The following is a 5438-nucleotide window of genomic DNA, read 5'->3' as shown; positions in this document are numbered from 1 at the left end:
TAAAGGGCACCTGTTGAAAAACCCACAGTTAACATAACACTCAAAGGTGAAAGGCTGAAATCTTTACCCTTAACATCAGGAAAATGACAAGGATGAACACTTTTGTCATTTGTATTTAATACTGTATTGGAAGTTCTAGGCAGAAAAATTCGGCGAGAAAAGGAAATAAAATTCATCCAAAGTGGAAATGAAAGAAGCAAATCTATATTTCCTGGTGACCTGATCTTATATATATAAAATACACACGCACAGACACACAACTATTAGGGCTAATAAATGAATGCAGCAAAGTTGCAGGGTTCAAGATTAATATACAAAATCAGTTGTAGATGTATACACTAGTAATGAACAATCTGTAAAGGAAAGTCCGAAAAATAATTCCATTTTCAATGGCATCATAAATACAGTTTTAATGAAGAAAGATTGCTTAATAGGTGTTCAGTTCCTTTTTGGGGTTATGAAAAAGTTCTGAGACTAGAGACAGATGATGGTTGCACATTATTGTGACCATACTTAATGCCACTGAATTGCATATTTTAAAATGGTTAAAATTGTAAACTTTGTTATGTGTATTTTACCACAATAAAAAGATGTCAGGGGCTTCCCTGGTGGCGCAGTGGTTGAGTCCGCCTGCCGATGCAGGGGACACGGGTTCGTGCCCCAGTCCGGGAAGATCCCACATGCCGCGGAGTGGCTGCGCCCGTGAGCCATGGCCGCTGAGCCTGCGCGTCCGGAGCCTGTTGCTCCACAATGGGAGAGGCCACAACAGTGAGAGGCCCGTGTACCGCAAAACAACAACAAAAAAAAAACCCCAAAAAACCACCAGAACAACAAAAAGATGTGAATACATGTCATGTGTAAATATCAGCCATCACTGTCCACAGGATGAGCACTTTTTCAAAGGAAATAAAATGGAAAAAGTAAGTTTTTGAAATTTGGGGTGTTTTTCTGCTTTTCAGGCATTTAAGAAAATGGGATACTTAGACTTTGATTTTAGTCAAATGTTTAGAGCTATGTTAATGTTTCAAACTATTAATGCTTTTGCACATTTAATTTGCTAAATACACAATCAAAATTAGGCAGCAGATCAGATGCAGCCTATTAGCCTTACTAAATTGAACCCTGATTAATGACATATGCCTGATCTATCTTCAGAAAACAATAAAACTTTATTGAAAAACATGGAATATGTAGACTGTTAATATATTCAAGCACAGGGAGCTTTATTAATTTGAAAATTTCTATTTCTTCCCTAAAGGTGACAACTTAGTGAAGGTCACATAGCTAAAACAGTGTGGATCTAGGATCAAACTGACAATGCATAAATGTAATTCAATTGTTTAAAAACCCTAAAGGATGGTAATTAAAGCCTGGGCAAATATCAGATATTAAAATATAAATATATAATGATAAAAGCTATTATAATTTAAGAACTTCAGTTTCAAACAATATGGAAAACTAAAAAGTCTCACATTATTTAAAAGCAAATAAAATTCTGGATAAGACACTGAAATGATTTATATTAACATAGTTGAGATTACAAGGAGGTATGCTTTCCAATGTATAAAAGGAGAGAGTAATATGAAAAGTTGATTTAAAAAATCGTCTGAGTAAATCCAAGGCATTAAGTGCTGTGGGAATTATAAAATTGGAAAATCAACATTTTGCAACCCCTAATAAAAATCACAATTGGACAATTATCATCATTAGGAATTTTACAATAAAAGGATCAGAATGTCATCACCTGAACTTATGAATAAATCTTAGTACACTAGTAAAAGTGAGACACTCAGATATGTGCCTCTTGATGTGATACAGTATGTAAGATAAGGCATTGAACCAAATGTAGAACATGGACCATTCTACAGGATAAATACATGTAGAATATGGACCATTCTACAGGATAAATAAATATCTACAGGATAAATAATCTAGTTTCATCAACAAATACATAGCAACAAATGGGAAGAGGATCTGATTTGGTTCGATTTAAAGGAGATCTAAAGAGACATAAGACAATAAAAATCATTTTCAATGAAATGATCTTGCATAGATCCTGATGAAAACAAGTTAACTGTAAAACAACGAAAAGGTAAACAATTAGGAAAGTTTGGATATGAACATGGGTTTAGAGAGTATTAAGGAATTAGTGTTAACTATGTTGTCACTTTGTCTATGTCATTTTGTCCTTTCTTGTTTTTTGTTTGAAGATACATACTGAAGTACTTGGGTGGTGGGGATAAATGACACCTGAGATTTGCTTAAAAATAGTCTAGCAAAAAATGTCAGAGGGGAGATAGACAAAATAAGTACAGCAAAATGTTATTTGTTGTTAAAGGTGTGTGATGTTACCTAGGGATTTGTCAGACTCTGCTTTTGTGTATATGTGAAAATTTTTCTCATAAAAAGTACTTATGTAAAAATAAATAAATAAAAAGAGGAAATGAAAGCAAAAATAACAAACTCTTTATTTTTAAGGTACTCAGCAAGTTTGCAATAAAAAATAATGTTCCTTGAAAGGAAAAATACAGTTAGATATCAGATAATACACTACTAAAGACAAAAGTCATGAACTAGAGAATAATTGAACAAAATGAAACAAAAGGCAACACAGAGACAAGGGGGCATGGGAATGTGAGAGTGATGTGGAAGACTGAGACAATCCAAAAGGCAATGCAAAAGAACAAAAGAGAAAAAATGAGGGAAAGGAAATAATAAAAGCGATATTGTTTGAGAATCTTTGAAAATTAAAGCCTCAAATATGTTTATCAAAATGATTCTAACTGCAATTTAAGAAAAATCTAAATCTATCCCTCACACATCATAGAACTTCAGAACATCAAACACAAAGAAAATATTTTTAAATGCAAACAAAAATCAAAGATATAGTTCCACCAAGAAATAACAATAAAACTGAGAGTATACACACACACACACACACACACACACACACATACACACATACACACATACACACACACATTAGCACTAGGCAAAGATATGTTATTGTCAATGTGCTGAAAAAAAAGTAATTCTCAGCCTAGAATTTTGTAACTTGTTAAATTACTGATCAAGAACAAAAACAACATAGAAATCTTTTCTAACGGAACCAAAAATTGAAGGAAGAATACTGAATTGAGAACATAATAATGGAATATAAGACTTGTAAAAAAAATAAACAGGTGAGTAAATTAAGAGCTCTGGTTAATTTTGAGAGTATACTACTAAAACACAGGGATTTCTAATGATTGAAGGTAAACAATAAAATATCAGGATAGTACTTAGCAAAAGAAAGCAGATGTAGCTATGTTAATATCAACAAAATAGATTTTCAGGGAAAAGGCAATATTAAAGGTAAAGATGATCAATGTAGAATAAAAGAGAAAAAATTCGAAAGGTGATGTAAACATTATAAACTTGTATTCCACTAATAACAGGGACTCAGAACATGTAATGTGAAAATTAAATAAACTTTAAAAAGAAATTAGTAAATATACAATCATTGTGGGAGAGTCTAACACTCTCCTCTCAGGTTTGATAGATTAAAAAATTTAAAAAAAGAATAAAATATAAAACTGACATGCCAAATTTAGTGAAGGCTATTATTCTTAAGCAGATAAGGAACATTTTAGTAATTGTTTACATTCTAGCCAAGCTCTGTTCAATAGAACTTGCTGCCATGAGGGAAATAGTGTTCTGTCCAATTCAGTAGCTACTAGCCAAATGTGGCTCTACAGCACTTATAAAATGGCCAGTGCAACTGATTAACTGAATTTTAAATTTTATTTAATTTTATTTAATGCAAATTTAAATAGCAGCATTTAACTTTACTTTTCATTTAAATTTAAATTTAAATAGCATAATGTGGACAGCAGAGTTCATCACCACAACTAAAAATATAGCAAATAGCAAAGAATGGATATGAAACAGATGATATTTTCTAACTAGGGTAAAACTATGCTAGGAATCAATAACAAAAAGATAATTTATAAAGCCCATGTATTTAGAAATATAAAGTGATATTTACAAACGAAATCAGTTGAAGGAGGAAGCATGAAGGGAATTACAATCCAGTTTGAAATTAATAATAGAAAATACATATCACATTTTGAATTCTGAGCTTTATCAGCACTGGATGAAAAGTTTATGACATAAGGGATTATATTAACCAAATATGAGGATTAAATATTAATGTGTTAAGCCTAAAGGTCAATAAGTTAGAAGTGGAACAACAGAGAACAATGAAAAGAAGTAGAAAGAAGGAAATAATATTGGTGAAATGAGCAATAAATATAATAAGTAAAAGGATAAAACAATACAAAAAACAATCTCATTCTTTGTAAAGAGTAACAGATAAAAATATGTTAATAACTATCAACAAAAAAGAGAGAAACGTGTACTTAAATAATAGTAGAAATAAAAATGAGACATATATAAACACAGCAGAAATCTTTAAAAATATGGTAATATTTTAAGCATTTTTATTTCATTTGAAAACTTAGACAAAAAGTTTTTAATTCCTAGAAAAAGTTGGCATATCAAAATATAGTCAAGAGAGAACAGAAAATCTGAACTTAATTATAACTAATAAAATTTTGACCCCACTTGCCATCTTGCCTACAGACCTAGATAGCCAGTTGGCCCAACCGTGAACCCTACCGTCATCTGGGCCACTTGTGGACTCTGCCAATTGACCCTCCCACAAACTCTCACAGCCAGGCCATGTACACCACCATAACTGATTATATATATAAAATCCTAAAGACTCAACCATCTGTTGGAATTAATCAACAAATTCAATAAATTTGTAGGATATAAAATCAGCACACAGAAATCAATTATATTTCTCTAATAATGAAATAAGTGTAAAACAAACAAAAGAAAACTAACCCATACATAGTAGCATCAAAAAAACAAAATAAAGACTTAGGAATAAATTTAACCAAGGAAGTAAAAGACCCATATACTGAAAATTAGAAAGAAAGTGAAAAAGCAGCAAACAACTGGAAAAACATTCTGTGTTCACGGGTCAAAAGAATTAATATTGTTAAATGTCCTATTACCCAAAGCCATCTATAGATTTAATGCAAACCCTATAAAAATTCCAATGACATTTTTCACAGAAATAGAAAAAAGAATACTAAAATTTGTATGGAACCACAAAAGATCCTGAATAGCCAAAGCAATCCTATGAAAGACGAACAAAGCTGAAATCATATCCTAATTTCAAACTATACTATAAAGCTATAGCAATCAAATAGCACCGTACTGGCATAAAAATAGACACACAGACCAATGCAACAGACTTGAGAGCACAGAAATAAACCTACCCATATATAGCCAACATATTTTACAAGGGAGCCAAGAATAATCAATGGAAAAATTAGTCTCTTCAATAAATTATGCAAGGAAAATTGGATAACTACATGCAGAAAAAT

Source organism: Neophocaena asiaeorientalis, unplaced genomic scaffold (genome assembly GCF_003031525.2).
Source record: "Neophocaena asiaeorientalis asiaeorientalis breed wild unplaced genomic scaffold, Neophocaena_asiaeorientalis_V1.1 scaffold814, whole genome shotgun sequence".
Classification (NCBI taxonomy): Eukaryota; Metazoa; Chordata; class Mammalia; order Artiodactyla; family Phocoenidae; genus Neophocaena; species Neophocaena asiaeorientalis.
This window is presented reverse-complemented; position numbering follows the sequence as displayed.